Below are 19,072 nucleotides of genomic sequence, written 5' to 3' on the forward strand. Positions count from 1 at the left end.
GTGCCAGGAGACACCAACCAGCTCCCCACAAATGCTGGCTGGAAAATTTCAAGGCTGGTAAAAGCCTTTTCAAGAGAAGCCTGGAAGTTTTTCAATCAAATGCCAAATAAATGTCTGCAAAGACAGCAATATTATAAAGGATTTTATTCCTGTACCTATGTCCTATAGTTTTTTAGTTTAAAAAATATATATTAAAAACTAACTTACCCAATACTTTGCCCCCAGGTATTCAAGTCATCTGGTACAGGATAACATGTCTAACTATCCTTTATATTTTTCACAATTTTATAAATAGAGAATCTTCTATGGGAGTAGGGATTATATGCTCTATAAACAAGAAGCAATCTGGAGCGCCTGGGTGGCTCAGATGGTTAAGCATCTGCCTTTGGCTCAGGTTATGATCTCCAGGTCCTGGGATAGAGCTCTGCATGGGGCTTCCTGCTCAGCAGGGAGTCTGCTTCTCCCTCTTCCTCTGCCTCTCCCCACTGCTCCTGCTCTCTCCCTCTCTCTCTCTCCGTATCTCTCTGTCTCAAATGAATAAATAAAAAATTCTTTAAAAAAAAAAAAAAACAAGAAGCCATCTATACAGTTTGGGGTACAAATAACACACACCATAAATTCCTAAAGAGTGAGGCTGAAACACCATGTGGTGGTTAATAGCAGGAATTCTGATCTATCCAAGGCCCTGACCACCTTTCTGTTCTGTGTCCTGGGACTGCTCAGGCCTTTCAAGTGTATAAAGAGCAAGTCCAATCCAGCAGAGCCCTGTCACAAGGCACGGACTGAAGCTGAGGGTTGCTGGTGGGGTACAATCGATGAATCATCTCCCAAGTGCAGAGAAGATAGACAATATCTCTAGCTACCATAAGAACCACAGGGGCTAAGTTGGCAGCAACTCTTCAGGGCTGAGCTGTCCACTCCCCATGTTTAAGTTCAATAAAGAGGCTTTCTGCCAAACCAGCCAATACCCTTTCAATTCAGACTTTTTCATTTTCTTACTCTGTCCCAGCCACCAGGAGCCAGACCTTATTGACAGGGCATCACCACCCACTGAACACACCAGTTCTCAAGACCATCGCTGTTGACAGCTTCACTGAATAATGCTACTCAGACTCGAAATGGCTCTGTGGCTCATGACACTGAAACATTTCTCCACATTCTTTGGCAATTTAATATAACTCACACCTCAAAAAAGGAGAGTGAATCATACTTCAATACTCTGTTTTGTGTTTCTCCAATTGAGAGGAAAGATCTTGAAGTATAGCATCTTAGCTATTCTTTTCTCCCACAATGAGTTCCTTTATTTAAAGAGAACTATCTGTCCTAAGTCCCAGGGGTTTTGAGTCCCAGGTGGAGCAGCCGGGAAAATGCTGACAGGATGCACAATTAAAGCTGGAGAGTGTTGTAACTGCCTTTCTTATATTACTCTACTTTTGAAACTTCAGAATAAATTGCAACCTGTATAATCTTAGTGGAATCAGAATTCTTATTCCCACTGGAATTTTTCAACTCCCAAAGTTTAAAAAAGAAAATCAAAGGCAGATAGATCTTTCTAAAACGGCACTCTGCATTCTCCTCCTAATGCTATTTTCTTTCCTCTGCCCTTAAAACTGTGCATTCCCTCCCTCCCTGATGAAGCCTCTGATGTGAAATCTGCCATTAGGCACTTTATCTGGATGGAACTCACCCTCCACTCCTGCCTCAATGACTTTTCATGCAGAACCCAAAATTCCTTATGCCAGTTTTCCTACTCCCAAACCATCACACAGTGCCTCAGGATTTTTCCACTTTGGAAAACAGAAACTAAATTGAAAACGATAACATAAAAATATTTTGCCCTAGTGATGGATGATTCTTGAAGTAACTGAGTCAAGAAAATCTGATTCTGCATTCAGCTCAGTTTATGTGATCTCTCCCAAAACTGGAAACTAAAAGGGAGCAATGTAACCCTTAACAACTTTTCATTACAGATCGGCTATAATCCAATTATTCTGGAATAATCAACAAGAGAATACAACTATAAGAAAGCATATATAAGTGGAGGGAAATTATTTTACCTAAAAAGCAAAAATCAACACATGATTAATGACAGAGAGGAAGATGAGTTCAACAGCTTTAAATCCTTTCTGGATCAAGGGAGGAACATACAAATAAATAAGTCATGAAATCAACATGGTACTGTTGGTTCTTTTGCCATCAGGACAAACAGCAGCCGCATGTGAGCCTGTCCAGGGTTTTACTGAACCAGTCACTGCCTCTTAGATATGTTATATGATCCAGTTATATGCTAGTCACTGTGTGATATCGTGCCTCCTCAATCTACAAGGCTAGAAATATGGACTTTGGAGTTAGACTGCCCGGTTTCAAATCCTAGCTCTGTTACTTACTATGTGGTGTGTACCAGAAGGACCCTGCTCCTTGCCCTGATGTTGGACTCTATAAATGACATCAACGGGCTTCAGAACACTTGAACTTTTGATGAAGTTCTGCCCAGGTTCTCCTCCTGGCAGGAGCCCATGGGAGGGAGGTGAGGGAGATCAGGGTGTCTATTCCCTTGGCTCCTTTCCTGCAAGGCTGCCAGGAGCTAACAGCACCCCTGCCCAGAATTCACACTATTCTGTGCAAGGTACAATTGGCTTCACACATGTCTTTCTTCTCCTGAGTTAGCCCATTTTGTAAACAAACCCTCCCAACTTAACTATTTTCATGTGTCATCTATGCTCTGTTTGGACGCTGACTGATAAACAGTGTGACTCAGGATGAATTACATAACCTCTTCATGCCTCTATGTATAAAATGGTGATAATAATACAAACTTACCTCCTGGACTTGTGAGGATTAAATGAGTTAATAATACACATGAAATACTTAGAACAATGCCTAGCATCTAGTAAGCATATTTATTTTATTTTTATTTCTATCACTATCATCATCATCATTGTCAAATCAGGCAGCACTAGAAAACAAAGGAGACAACAGCCACTGTCCTCTAGGAGCTAACCATCTGATTCCTATCCATGCTGAGTTGTTTGTGGAGAGCTGTTTTTTTTTTTAAAGAAAGGATCCAGAGAAATCTGACAATCACTATGGATGGTAGCTTAAAGGAAATCCAGGGCTGGTTTAACAACAGTGGGCAGTTATGATCAATGGTTATTACTAGGGTTCCCATTCCTAGTGGTTCAGTTGCTTGCTCTGCTTCTTCTCAAAGCCCTTTTGATACATCTTACCCTAGATGCATGGATGTTTAGAGCTAAAAAACGACTCTAACTACAAACATAACCCCTCATTTAGCACTTTATTTAGAAAAGAAAACTGATTTTACCAAAATAAACTTTTAGGCCATTTAGATGTGGACGATGCATAAAAAAAATAAGTGGGAAAAAAACATTGAGACCTTTTACTCTTGCTCAAGGGACTCTCACCTAACCACTTGGAGAGATTTATTTCTAACCGAGGTTTCCTAAATCCAAGAAAGAATATTATTGTATTCTCTCCCTAGAGAAGAGAAATGGATCTTAATTTTTAAAAAAAGAAGAAGAAAGAAAAAGAGAAAACGGAAGTCACCCATCCATTCTGCAGACTGATTTATAATACCCATTAGGTTCAGGGGAATATGAATTGCTGTGTGTCCAAAGCATTTGACCAGGACTTATACTCAATTCCAAGAGTGATAATAAATGGGGACGGGGGTCCTTATATGTCAAAAGAGGGAAATTTATAAAAGATTATGTGTGCCCACATTAAATTGGGAGAGTCCCATTCCCCTGGCAGAATGAAGGGCTAAACCCATCCATTTAAAAATTGAAATCTTTGGGGGAAAAGAAACTAGATCTCAACCCTAAATATTTCATTTCATCTCCCTGAGACTCTATTTCCTGTAAAATGAGAGGGTTGAACCAGATGGTCCCAATGATTCCTTCTAGTACTTTATTTCTAGATTTCAGTGAATTTTAAATTGGATATTAACAGATATCAAAGAACCCCCTTCCCAGCCTCAGATTCTATTACAAAGAAACAGATGAAAGCTACATCTTAGTTGTGAAAGGATCAAAGTTACTTTTTTATTTCTTTCTTTTTTTTTTAAACATCCCTGAGTGAGTTTCCGATTCTTGAGTCCAAAAATTCATTTTAAACCCATCCAGTTGTTTCAAACTCCTGGTGAACAAATTCAGTTAAAATAAATGATTTATGAGTAGCATGCCAAAGGCCACTTCATTAACATGTCCAATTAGGAAACCCACTTGGAAGATTGAATTGAAATCAGGATGAAAAGACACTTTGAGCAATGAGAAAACAAGTCATCCCCTGAAAGAAGTATTTGCATCACAGATAGCCAGCAAAATGCCAGTAGCTGAAACTTATTTTAGAAAACTGCAAATCAACAAGAGAACAATACTCCAAAAGAAAAATGGGCCCAAGATTGCAGTTTATAAGAGAGAAATGGCCAATAAGCATTAAAAGATGCTCAGTCTCACTAATAATCAGGGAAATGCAGATAAAAACAACAAAGATCATGTCACTCCTATCACTTTGGCAAAAATTTAAATGACTGACAATACCAAGGGTTGGTGACACATATGGCTGGCTGTATTATAAATAAAAACAGGTATTTTGGAGACAAGATCTAATGAGGTTAAAGACATGCATACACTAAGGTCTAGTAATTATCCTTTGAAGTATATAATTCAGGGAAACTCTAACATAATAGTTCAAGCTGATAGCTTACAAGAATATATTTATAATGGCAAAAATTGGGTTGCAATCAAAATGTCTACCAGATAATGAAAGGTAAATAAATTTGGTATAATCCTATAATGGGATATTGTACAGAAATTAAAATAAATGATCTATGTTGTATGGTGACAGATGGAAGCTACACTTGTGGTAAGCATAGTATAACATACAGAGATGTTGAATCACTATGTTGTACACCAAAAACTAATATAACATTGTGTCAACTATACTGTAATAAATTTTTTTAATCATAATAAAATAAAAACAAAATGAGTGAGCTTTTCAGCCACATGTACCAACAATGAATTTGTAAATGTCTGGTTATATATATTCATAATGTTATTTCATTTATCTAGTGTTATATAATATGCAAGAACCTATATTATTTATGGATACAGATGCATGTAGTTAATATATAAAGTCATGGAACAGAAAGTATATAGGGTTGATATGTCTGACATCAGGAGAATAGAAACATTTGATGAAAGAAACAATGAAATTTGAATGAGAAAGTGTTCACAGAGAAGGCACTTGGGTGGCACAGTTGGTTAAGCATCCAACTCCTAGTTTTGGCTCTGGTCATGATCTCAGGATCCTGAGATCAGGGTCTGTACTTAGCATGGAGTCTGCTTAAGATTCTCTCTTCCTCTCCCTCTGCCCACCCCTCCCCCCATTTGTGCACTCTCTCTCTCTTTTCCTCTCTCTAAAATAAATAAATCAATCTTAAAAAAATAAATAAAGGGTTCACAGGGTCACAGGGACAGGGGATTTCCATGATGTTTTGTTATTTTAAAAAAGAGAAAAAAAATATTCTATGGATGGAGTAGGGAAATTAAAAGATGAGCCAAAACACCTTGTGGTAACAGAAAATAAAGAAGTACTCAAAAAAGATAGGGTCTGTAGAAAGGATGTAGGAGTCATCTGGAAGGAGTTACCAATGGCCAAATCTAGGACATCTTGAGTGACAAAATAATGACAGTAACAGATTATAGCTTTTAGAATACAGCAAATGCCATGAGTCCATACTGATGTAAATAAATAAATAAATAAATGGGAGAGAGGCATGATGGAAATAGAAAAATCACCAGGTGGCAAACACCAAAGTACTAATTGTTACATGCAAGAATCACCAATGGATGCTAAAACTAGTAAATATGATGAGAAACAGGATATGTTCATAGTCTCAAAGTATTTCTGCACAAGATACTTACTAATATTTACTAATTACAAACTTCAGAGTGAAAACCTGGAAACCATCTCCTTAGCCAAGTGATCAAAGTGTACATAACCAATAATGGAACATACCAACATTGAAAGCTTCTTGCTATGATGCACTGAAAAGGGCACAAAGTCGCTTCTGTGGTATTCTTGCTAAAAATGCATAACATGATTTTAAACATAAGAAAACACTAGACAAATCAAAATTGAGAGACAGTCCACAAAAATAACTGGTCAGTATTTTCCAAAAGTACAGGCTCATACAAGACAAAAGAAAACCGAGGAACTATGCTAGATGTAATGTAGGATCTTGAACAAGAAAAGGAGACATCAGTGGGAAAAATTGATGACATCTGAATAACGTCTGTGTGCTAGTTAAGGGTATGGTACCAATCTTAATTTCCTGGTTTTGATCTTTGTACTATGGTTATGTAAAGTGTTAACACATTTGAGGGATCTAGATGAAGAATTTATGCAGACTCTATTTTTTGCTATTTTTTTAAGTCTAAAATTATTTCAAAATAGTGCGCCTGGGTGGCTCGGTCGTTAAGCATCTGCCTTCGGCTCAGGTCGTGATCCCAGCGTCCTGGGATCGAGTCCCACATCGGGCTCCCTGCTCGGTGGGAAGCCTGCTTCTCTCTCTCCCACTCCCCCTGCTTGTGTTCCTGCTCTCGCTCTCTCTGTCAAATAAATAAATAAATAAATATTTTAAAATAAAATGTTTTACAAATAGCTGAAGCTAACATAACGAAAAATTTTAATGGTAAGGAAGTATCTATTATCTATACTCTGTATGTATAAAATATTTTATAGTAAGAGAAAAAATGAAGGATGTATAAACTTAAAATCTGAGTATAAGGAATTAGAAAGTCTAAAGAGATACTGTTATCACACAGCAATTTTTAAACAGTGAGTCACTACAGTGAGGGACCAGGTTTCTATCTGCCGGTCAGGAGCCTTGATAGAAAACTAGAAATACAAACACTGGCATATCAAGTGGTCCTGGTCTTCTGACTCTATTGTAAGCAAAATGTGTGATGTTAATTTCCGTTCCCCTGCTGGTTTTCTCCTACGTTTGTGTTAATTTCGCTGCTACTCTAATATTTTTCCTGATTTGCTTTCTACCTAATTCCTCACCAGCCTAGAGGTCTATGGTTTAGTTTATTTTGCGGCTTTAGAAGTAATTGTCAATTTGTAGGAAAAAAAACATTGGAACAAAAATAGAAAAATCAAGGATACAGACTAGCTTTAAGGAAATGATGAGCTGAACTTTGAAATGTTGAACTAAAATGGTTTCATCATGACCTTCAAGTGGAGATGCTCTTCCAGTAAGTGGGAATGCAGGTCTGGAATTTGGGACTGCTATTAAAATATGACCTGGGTATTTGGGGATTATCCACAATAAGTCATGTGACCTGGTAAGACCACCAAAATTTGTGAACAGAACCTTGGAGAATACCTAAATTTAAGAAGTAGGGAAAAGAGAAACCAGGCTTTATTGGGAAGGTGGGAATGGAAATGGAATTATATTTTATTACCGGTAGTGTTAAATGATGTAAGAAATTCAAGAAAGATGAGAACGAAGTAAAAACCAGCAAATGTGGGTATTAGAATGTGGCCTTCAGGACAGTGGATTCAGCAGGATAATAGAGAGGGATAGGACTACAAAAAGCTAAGGCCAAAGTGAGTGGAAACAAAGGAAAAGGAGTAGATATGTGGAGGAGAGAAGGAGGAAGGTGGGCTGAGTGGCAGCCTTTATAGAAAGCTGCACTAAGGGGAGGGCTGTAGAAAAAGAAACATGAGCATATGTATAGGAGAGGAGAAGGAACCAACAGAGGAGGGAGCAGTACGCCCTAGGAGAAGAGAGCAAAGACAGGGAGGAGCTGAGAGACAGTGCAGTCCATACACAGGTAGAGAGGTGTGCAAGGATGAAGAGCTAAACCCACCATCTTCAGGGCAACAGTGAGAGAAAGATTGAAAGTGAGAATCTGGGAGGCAGAGAAGAAAGACACTGAAGAAGCCTTCACCTAGAGCCTCTGAGAGGTCAGAATCAAAGTCACCTGCCAAATAAGGAGTACAGGGGAGAAGTTGAAAGAAAGTAGAGAGGTTGAGGGGAAATTGCAATTTGAAATGACATTAAGTGTAAATCAACAGCTACCCCATTTTCTCAGTTGATTGTTAAGCAGCCCTGGAGTGAAAAGGATCGATTCGTATAGCATTTAATAAGGTTGCTTGTGCATTTGTTTTGTAACTGGATTCCAACAACCATAAGACATAACTGGAATGGATATCACTAACCCTGTTTTGTCAGTGAAGAAATCAAGGTGTGGGAGTTAAAGTAGTACATCAAATCAAGACAGAACTCAGTTCTTTTCACCTCACTTTGTTCACTCTAAGCACTTTGGAAGATTGTGCTACTTTACACAAATTATATGCAGCCAAGCAATTTTTTTAAAAGCTCTCAAGTAAAGCTGCCAATGTGTGCACTGTCAACAGAATCATGCCGGATAATCTTATTAGTTGAACAAGAGTCCTCACTAAATTTGTTACATAGTTAGATGGGGGTTGGTAGCAGATGGTAGGTAGTGAAAGCAGCTCCTTACAGCTAAAAGCTGTTGGTAAGAGCATTTATATTGTACAATGATGGATGATATAATATTCAATTTAGGGAAGGTGGATGAGTCTAATTGGGTGACCCAAGGGTCAAGCTCAGGCTTAGTCCTATTCAGCATCTCTTGTGATTCTTTCAGCATGCATTATAAATGTGAATAGAATCTGAAGCTGGGGCACTTGGGTGGCTCACTTGGTTAAGCAGCTGCCTTCAGCTCAGGTCTTGATTCCAGGGTCCTGGGATTGAGTCCCGCATCAGGCTCCTTGCTCAGTGGGGAGCCTGATTCTCCCTCTGCCTGCCACTCCCTCTGCTTGTGCGTCATTCTCTCTCTCTCTGACAAATAAATAAATAAAATCTTTTAAAAAAGGAATCTGAAGATAATCATAACTGATAGGTGACAAAAATACTAACAAGGCAGAAGCAAGAAAGTAAAAGGAATTTGATATGGTTTAAGGTTTAAAGTGAAGAGAAGAGGGTAAGGAGTTGTATAAGGTACACGTAGAAAACATGGACACACACACACACAGAATATTTCTGAGTGGATACAGAAGAAAATAATAACCCTGATTACCTCCTACGAAGTAAACTGGTAGCCCACAAGCTACATCCAGCCTCCAGATTGTTATATTTGGCCACATGTTATTGAAACTGTGAGTATCTTTAGGCTAAGTATAAGCACTTGGGTTTAGCATAAGCCTTGTCATTCTCTACTTTGCCTTATATCCAGCTGATTTCACACATTTATCTGTCTGGCCCTTAGAGGGAATTTTCTTGGCAGCATCACACATGCCCACACACACAGATACAGCCATACAGAGAAACAGAGAAATGGGGCCCTTACAGATATATATGGCCATATTTTGAAAGATTAACAACAATGATGTGAGTAGCTAGATTATGGGTAACTTCTTCTATTTCTCACGTTTCTAAATGTCCTTCTCTAAACACATAGCGTATTTATATGATAAATAATAAAAGACAGTTGATCTTAAATTCATGTTTAAGTTAACATCAATTAGCACTCTCTAACCAAATATAATCGTGGACCTTCCAGGGAGGTGTGGGACAATTAGTCTGATAGATTTGGTTTTCTGTTATCCCTTTGTACCTGTCTCCAACACCAGCCAGGATGGGTGACTGTATACTATGAGTTGATCATGCACATTAACAAAAAAACACACCAAGTAGCATGATATCCACTTTTCAGTAAAGGAAACTTTTAAGATGAATTTTTTTAATTTTCATTCTCATAGATAATATTCTCATGGGTCATTTTTAAATTATTAAATAATAGCCCACTCCCAAAATCATCCAGTTCCCCGACACAAAGGCAACCAAACTTACCAGGTTTTATATGTATTATTTCAAAGGTGGCCTATGCAAAAAGTAATTATAAATATATAATCTTTGGGAAAATATTGCTTTATCTGAGTATATAAAAATAAATTGATAAGTGTTTTTTTGGGTTTTTTTTTTACACAATGTGAACAGAAGTCACTTTCAATTTATTGTGGAACAACATTGTGCCTGCTACAAACAGGTATGTGTTCATTTCATTATCATGGTGGCCACAGGCACCAACGGTTTTCTTGCTCTTCCCGGTGCAGGGGAAGCAACGAGACAAACACCAAACCACATATTTCAACCAGGCAAACCAACTGCCTTAGTGCTTTTAATGATATTCCTCTAATCTGATAATTATTGCCCCATTCCTTTCCTGTTGCTGACAAAAAGCCAATAGAGAATAGCTAGTTCCAAAAGTGAAATGGGCTTGATTGTGAAAATACACAACCTTACGATTTTAGTGACAATTTATCTTAGAGCTAAGCGAATTCAAATCCAAACTATAATATTTCTACCTCCAAATCTCCTAAACAATCCTGAAAAGACATGGTTGTGTCTGCTTCTCCAAAGTCATTTATCATTTTTAAAAGAGGAGAGAGAGAGAGAGAGAGTGCTTACCTGCATAATTAAGAATCAAGAGAAAAAAAAAAGAATCAAGAGCTCCCCCTGAGGATGCTGGGATTCTAACTATGGCAGGTGTCTCTGCCCAGGGAGATGGAAAAGGGGCTGGGATGTGTGTACATGAAGGCCCAGGTGAGATAAACATCCTTTCTTTAATAACCCATGCAAAGGCCACATTCGAAGGGATTAGGAGAGAAACATTCCTCCTTATCATCAGGATGTTAGGGCATGATTGGTGACCCCTGTGACCTGGTCCCGACTCCAGAGAAGAGGGTGTCTAGGAAGCAGGGGCCAGCTCTCTTCTCTCTCCTCCCCCTTCCCTCCTGCAATCTAAGTGGTGTGATTGAGGCATGCTGAAAGGTAAGGCTGTCACAAAAATCTCCTCTCCAACAGCCTGCCAGAACACGGAGATATGTGACAGGAAAGGTCATAATGCCCAAACAGAAGTCTCCCTTGTGATTTTCAGCTGTCACTATGCAGGGTAGCAAGGCTGTCTTCTACTTAATCCAGAACTTGGGGCGTTGACTTTCCCTGACTCCTCTTCTGGCCAACTCTCTCCCCGCCAGCTCCAAAGTAGGAGTGCATACTATAAGCTACTTAGAAGGTGAGTCCACACTGTGCTGAGAACCAGAGGTCAGGCAGCAGGGGTCAGTCAAATTGCTGAGAATTCTCACAATCCTCCCTATTTCATTTTGCTTTGCCTCTGGGCCGGCTGGCTCACTCCTCACACGCCCCTATGTGGCTTGAAAGTACACCGCCCCTACCTTGGCTTTCCTGAAGCCATCTGACCCCACCACCCCAACACCTCTTTAACAAGATGCTCTCTCTCCTTCATTGTTCTCACTCTCAAAGCTTCTTTCTTTAGCAAATCTAAAAACAGACATCAGGAAGAGATTAAAGTTAAGCATATCTACTTCAGGGTTTTGCCAATCACGTCCACTCGCCCACCCCCACTCCTATTCCACTCTGTGTCCTCAGGGCCTAGAGCTGACAGCTGACAACAGACACAGACAGCACAGCACAGTTGAACAGGATGATGCGGACACTGTCTACCCTCACCAGGGGACTCAGGAAAAGTGCTGTTGCTTCAATGGCCACATGGCACCCGCCCCCTTTTCCCTATTAAGAGAAACACACAAAAAAATGTGCATTTCTATTTGTTGTAAAAATGTTCACCGAGTAGATTAATCACTTTCGTTCTACTTTGAACCAATTAAGGGACTATATGCCATCCAAAGTATAATGTGGTGAGACAGGCTCCCTTTGTCTAAGTGAACATGCATGCTTTTCCCTCAACAAATGTGGACAAGTCACATAGATTCATAACCCAATAGGCTTGCTTTACATAGGACAGGCATTGCTTTAAAAGGACCCCTACTCTTAGACTTGGGGTACCCAACTAACTGAAAGCAAAGCCTAAGCATGAAAAGGGAGAGGAAGAGTATCTAAATAACCCCAGAATGGCCTTGCAACCAAGGGCTACAGGACTGGAAAAACACTGGAGACCAGGCATTCAGGTTTTGCCTTGCAAAAACGATGTCGTACAAATCTTCCCTGTCTTATGACAGGGTTATATCCCAATAAACCTGTTGAAAGTTGGAAATGTCGTAAGTTGAAAATGCATTTAACATACATAACCTACCAAACATGATAGCTTAGCCTACCTTACGTGTGCTCTGAACCAACAGCTACCACAAAGCCTATTCTATCATCAAGTGTTGACTAGATAGTGTAGTATACTGAATGCTGTACTGAAAGTGAAAAACAGAATGGCTGTATGGGTACAGAATGGTTGTCAGTCTATGTATTGGTTGTTGACCCTCATGACCACGTAGCTAACAGCACTGCAGCTCACTGTGGCCGCCCAGCATCACAAGACAGTCTGGTGCCACATATCTCTAGACCAGGAGAAGATCCAAATTCAAAATTCAAAGTACAGTTTCTACTGAATGTCTAGCACTTTTGCACCATCGTAAGGTCAAAAAAATCATAAATCGAACCATTGTAAACAGGAAACCATTGGTACTGGGATAAAGAACATTATCATAAGAAAAACAACAGTTTCAAGACTAGTGCTTGGGGATACTCTGAGATTAGGATGCAATGTCCTGTCTAATGAAAATACAACATTTCTAAAAGGACTTCTGGGAAAACTGGGGTGATGGCCTACAAGGGCAGACATTGCTCTAGCAGCAAGCAGCCAGGTCTCCAAGGCCAACATCAGCCATTCCTCCAAAAAAGAACAACTGAATTCTACTCCTGCCAGCCTCACCAAGCCCTTGGCCTTTTCTCTGGCCCCTCACCACCTGCCCACCTCAAAGAGCAGATACTTTCCCATCCTCTATTCCCTCTGCACCCAGTATAGACTCCTGGACCACACAAGCCATTTGCAGCAGCCCAGGCTGCCTTGAAGCCTCCCCTGCCCACTGTCAGCCGACCCTTTTGGCAGCTGGTGGGTTCAGGGAGCACACTCCCTTCAAAGATACCTCTCCCCTGAGCGATGGATGCTGTGGGACGCTAGCACACCTCTTAACTAATTCTTTGTAATTTCACCCAAACCTAATACAGAGAAATAAAACAAAACCACACAGTAAATATGACAGTTGGGGCCATAACTGTTCCATATGAAATGTGAAATTCCATATGAAATTTCAATCATTAGGGACTCTAATAGTGGGGAAGTCGGTAGTATGGGAGGGAAGGCATTATAGGGTGATTTAAATTGACATCCATCTGGAAGCAAAACAGTCTATTAGTGTCAAAATGTGTAGCGCATACAAATTTTGTGTGTAATTATCAGATACAGACATTGTTTATTGTTATTCAGAGGCCTTATTTTGGGTGACAGCTTCATTCTATTAGAAAAGAATCCTGCTCACCATGAAATTACTTCCAGCTGGTCTGAGACACCACCAACCTAGACAGGGACTTGCAGTTGAGAGATGAATGCGCCTGGAAAAGGAATCAAAATGTGAGGCTGAGTTATATTCCGAGGACTTCCTGGGCACTAAGCAACCCATAACAACACTCCTACTCTTTCAGGATAATTTTTCTGCCATGGTGCATTTGGCTGGGAAACACATGAAGCCATTTTTCTGCTAAGTATTAGATGAAAGTTTCAATTGATTTTTTGCAATCATCTGAAGGTTTCCATTGAATATGTAACACAGCCAGGATTTAGAGCTAATTTTGAGGATTTCATTATAATATACTGCTCCCCCCTCTACCTTCACACTATGAGCTGAGCAGCATACTTAAATCATGGGTACCTGGATAAAGTAAATGTTGAGTTTAAAGCAATTGAGAGAAGGAAATGTTAATTACTTTCTTTTGCAATTGGAAGGTATATAATTATTTTTATTTGAGAATTAAATCATGTGATTGAAAACAAAATAAGCATTTTAGTCTCATATCTGTGAAATAGCCGCTGGATGATTTGAAGGCAAAAAGCAGCTTGGACATCATATCATTTAATCATTTTCTAAATAAACAACAACATATGTCCCAAACCTGCAAGTCTAACATACATGAACTTTGTCAGCTAGACACTGAAACTTGAGACTAATGAACAGAAGGTAGAAAATTATTTAATGGCACAATATGGTTGTAACTCCAAGAAAAATGCCAAAGAGCTTAGAGAAGTCCCTTCAGACACCAGCCAGAAAAAATTCAGAGCTTCTCTGACCCAACCAACTTTTTGTCTTGCAAATTAAGGACTGACAGGCCCTTCCATGTTATCACCCTGCCTGAAAACAGAGCAAACATCATTCCAGAGAAACAAGAATCACCTGTTTGTCAAAATAGCTATAGAAGAGATGTCTACTTTCTCCCCAAAGCCATCAAGATGCCTGCAGTCTCCACTGTCACCACCTCCTACTTATCATCCAGCCTGAATCCTTTCTGCTGTGATCCAAGTCTGGTCCCTCGCAGTTTATCCTTAGTGACAACAAAGGATGGTCAGGCCATCCCCACCTCTTACACTAATAATCTCCCATATGCTTAAGACTGTTTTATGCCCAACTGCAGGCCTTTTCTCAATGAATTATCCCCAGTCCTTTAGCATCTCTTCTCAGGCCTAATTGTTTTTAGCTCTTCATCATACCTATGGCTCTCCTTTGGATAATCTTCATGTTGCCCCCTCCCGATGCAGAGTGCAGGCCTGGACACTGGACTCCAGTCGTGTGCAGGCAGTACTGATTAGAATAAGGTTGTTTCCCAACAGACCAAGCAGACACACAGAGAGGAGCAAAGACTAGGTACAGAAAGTCCCAACAGCCTTCCAGCCTTTGCTTCTAGTCTATCCCAAAGCACCCTGTCTCTTCTTTTGCTTGGGTTGGCTCCACTGTTTTCTGATACTTGCAAACTTTCTCTCATAAATACAACGTCTGTGTTTAACAGCTGCTCCCAAATGCAGCTGCTTAAAGACTGGCAAGGCCAGTCTTTAAGGTACAGAGCAAGGCAGAAACAAGTTCTTAGCAAAATGCCAAAGCTTTTGGCCACTGACCCTGTCTGGAGACTGTGTCCTAGAAATTCCCTCTTCCATCTTTGACCCCCCCACCACCACTTAAGCTTCATGACTCCTGCAGATTTGATGCTCCTGGCTAGCTCTACCTAGATGACTGATCCATTATTATCTTAGATAATAACACCCAACTCAACATTCCCACCTGCACAGACATGACCTCTTCCCCAACCTTTGTAGGGTTCCAACCATCTATTCCAGTACCAACATTTCACAGAAGGTGAGGAAAATATAAAGTACATCTAACTGTAAAGCCCTAAAACCTCCTATTCACTTGACTTCTGCCAACTGATCCACAACCTACCCCAGAGTCACTGAATTCCTTAGCAGTATCTAAATCATGAAGGAATTTGCTATGCCAATATTCAGCAGTGTGACCTTCAACAAAGTGTTTTATGATTCTCTAGCTCTGTTTCCTCATCTCTTTTCAGAGTTTTGTTTCTCTGAACACCAGCACCTGTGGACACATAGCCCAGTGGCCAGGAGCCTTGACGGCCAAATTACAAGACTCCTCATAGTCTCTGATCTCAGTTCCCCTTTAAAAAGCTACTTATTTTAACTTCATGACTATTAACAGAAGGAATAGCTTCTAGGCAATATGCCTCGAAAAGACTGTCCCCTAGAAACATGCAGCAGCTTTCTGTCTTATCAAAAAGAGTAAAAATGATCCTTCTGAATACGCAGAATTCTACTTAACATGAGAATCCAGTCAAACTCCTGCTCTTCTAACTGAAAAACCATTTTTAGCATTTTGACATGTTTTTATTTCTATACTACATAAAAGTGATATCTTTAATTATTTCCCTTCCTCCCTCCCTTCCTTTCTTTCTTTCATTCCGCTCAAGTTCCTATACTCTGCCTTAATCCCCTCTGAATTCTTCTGCTCTAATCTTCGTTGACTTTCCCAGCTCATGGTTTGAGATCTAACCTGAGTCTCTGCTATCCTGGCTACCTTTACCTTTCCAAATTCCCATTTTAGGGTCCTCTAAGAACTTAAACAGGTTTTATTTTCATTAAATTTCCCGTCAATCATTAACACTGCTCCCGAGCATTTTCCTCACATTTCAATAATCGGTCATACTGGAGGGGAGGTAACACGACTTTCTTGGGCAAGCTTGTTGTGTATACTTTGTATCCTGTCCTGTTTCTAGACCCCCTTCTGTAGTCTACTCACATCTGCTGGGACATTACACCCAATCCGTTACCCAGAAAATGGAAATAGGATACTAAGTGATTTATTGTAGCCCCCATTTCTTTCATAATGTCACAAAAGTTTATAACACTTAAAAGCCAATGATCCCTGAGGTCATTTATCCTCTAGAAAGAACAAGTTTTTTCTTGTGGAGCAGAAACTGTATCAGGTGCAGTTCTCACATTATAAGATATGTACCCTTAATGCACAAAATCAAGGCAGCCCGCAAGCACCCAGCATCCACTCGGTGCCCTGATGATGGAAAACCCATTAGATGGAGGCAGGCGGGCTCTTAACATTCAGAGGTAAGGACCAGTATTTCAGCAATTCACTTCAGCCTCAATGTCAGATGTGGTTTCACAGAGAGATAATGACCCCCTTCAAACAATACGAAATAACTGAGAAGAGTTATTATGTCACTGTTAAAAAATGTACTTGATTATCCCACCCTAGCTGTTACCTAATCTTAGTTTTATTTCTAAAGGCTTCTGAGTGGGAAGACTTAAGGGCTTGCACATACCTAGTTCATGAAGTAATTGCATTCAGTGTACGCCAGATACCGGTAGCAGAATGTGAGCAACTAGGGAATAAGGGGGTGAGGTAACTGAGGAATGAGGTAGCAGTCAAAGAAGTTACAAATCTACACCCAATTTGACAGAGCCCTTACCCCCTAACACCAACTGCAGAAAAGGCAAGAATCCAGCAAATGAGGGCTGTTTACAGAACACCAGCTGGCCTGATGTGACTTCTGCAGCACCATCTGCCTCCAAAGAGACTCTCACCTGGGCTCCAGGCCGCTTCCTGGGGGAGCCCCAGGCAATGAGCAATACTGATCCCCACTGATAGCCACCTCTCCAGACAGCCTCCTTCGGGAGCAACCAGTTGTCCAGGTATTAGATTCACTCTCTCAGCCTCAGGCAAGTGTGAAACTAACCTTCTCTGATGACCTTCTTTCAAGCCTTCTGCTCCCTCTCAGTGAGTTAGCAGTTCTTCTAAATTCCTGATAAAAAGAAGCATTGCAAACAAATTTCCTATCACTGAAAATAGACCCTTCCATAACCCCCCCAACAAAACATTATACAGCCCTTCGAAACAATGATGCTATTATACTTGTTGACCAAAAAAATTTCACTGTAGATCATTACATTGAAAGTGCAGATTATAAAATATTAATCTGATAGTGTTTTTTAAATAACTGTTTACGTGAGTATTTTTTAAGGCATTAGAAAGTCTGTAAGGGATTACATCAAATATTAACCATGATCATCTCTGTAAAGTGGAATTATAAGTTATTTTTTCATTTTGCCCACCTTTGTTTTCTAATTCTTTGATGAATATGTACAATATGCATAATTTTTTTAAATAGCAAGTTAAGATAAAGAAATTCAGCCTCTAAATATGTGGAACATTTTTTTTCCTTTTTTTATGTTGGGCACTTTTGAGACAGCAGTCATTGGACAGGGGCACTACAGTTCCCTAACTCTGGGAGAAATCTCCATTGGCCACAAGAGTTCCTTAAGTGCTCTGTGCCCCACAAAGGAACAGAAGAGCCTTATAAAGAAAATGAGGCCTTGGAGAACCACTCATTAAACACAGAAGAATTTCAGGAGGCTTGAAGGAGGAGGTCCAAGTAACATGGCTTTAAAAAGTTGTTTAAAGGAAATAAAAGTATGCTTTAAACAAAATATATTGATTTTGAAACGATTACTATGATCTTTTCTTGATGATCAAAAGTAGATAGAATTTTATTCATAACCATCATAATTTTCTTTTTGTATTTTTACCACCACTACCTAATATAAAACATCTGTTGCCCTTGGACTATACTCCAATGTGCCTGCTACCTACCATGTGTCCAGGTCCACGCCTCAACTATGACGCTGTTTTTAACTATATTCTTTCTGTGCTTCCTATCATCTATACAACTTTTGGTTTCAGTAATATAAAACCTTTATGTGGTTATTTAAAATATAATGTGTATAGGGGCGCCTGGGTGGCTCAGTTGGTTAAGCGACTGCCTTCGGCTCAGGTCATGATCCTGGAGTCCCGGGATCGAGTCCCACATCGGGCTCCCTGCTCAGCAGGGAGTCTGCTTCTCCCTCTGACCCTCTCCCCTCTCATGCTCTCTCTCTGTCTCATTCTCTCTCTCAAATAAATAAATAAATAAATAATCTTTAAAAAAAAAATATATATATATAATGTGTATATGGCTTCACCTCTTAAGAAGATTTCAGTTTACTACCAGGAGATCCTGCTAGTTGTCCCCAAAATACATTTTTTTCCCCTTCCTCCAGAGTAATAGAGCTTCCAATTTTACCTGGGGCACATAGCCAGCCATAACAAAGTCCACATTTCCTAGCCTCCTTGCTGTTAGAATTCACAATGTGACTGGCCAGTGTGAGAATAATTAATTAATTAATTAATTCCTCTGTGCAACTTACGGGAAATGCCTTTAAAGAAAGCAAGCATGCTCTCCTTTTCTCCTTTTTCTTGGAAATGTTGATGTGATGGCTGGAGCAGAAGCAGTCAGCTGGGACCCTAAAGTGAAAGTCACATGCCCATGTCCAGGAATATAGAGCAATAAGACACGAATAAACTGGGCCCTGATATTATGAACCTTCCCTAACAGCCTGGACTGCTTTTCTCTAGATTAATTTTATGTAAGAAATAAATTTCCATCCATCTTAAGTCTTTGCTATTTTGAAGTTCCTGTCACTCACTGATGACCCTAATACTTTCATTCATTCTACAAATTTTTCCTGAGCACCCACTATGTGCTAAGCATTGTCCTGGCTCTAGAAATACAGCAGTGAACAAAGTAGGCAGTATT

At 39.9% G+C, this 19,072-nt stretch overlaps 1 protein-coding gene across 1 annotated transcript in view; it reads right to left on the reverse strand.

Moving 5' to 3' along the window:
- Positions 1 to 19,072, reverse strand: part of DACT1 (dishevelled binding antagonist of beta catenin 1) — a 43,454-nt gene that overhangs the window by 3,556 nt on the left and 20,826 nt on the right. The window contains exons 6-7 of the transcript XR_003515508.2: positions 17,177 to 17,242; positions 13,408 to 13,480 (exon numbers count right to left, since the gene is read on the reverse strand). The gene's annotated coding sequence lies outside the window, so the exon portion shown is untranslated. The remainder of the gene's footprint in view (positions 1 to 13,407; positions 13,481 to 17,176; positions 17,243 to 19,072) is intronic.

The sequence above is a fragment of the Zalophus californianus genome, chromosome 6 (genome assembly GCF_009762305.2).
Source record: "Zalophus californianus isolate mZalCal1 chromosome 6, mZalCal1.pri.v2, whole genome shotgun sequence".
Lineage (NCBI taxonomy): Eukaryota > Metazoa > Chordata > Mammalia > Carnivora > Otariidae > Zalophus > Zalophus californianus.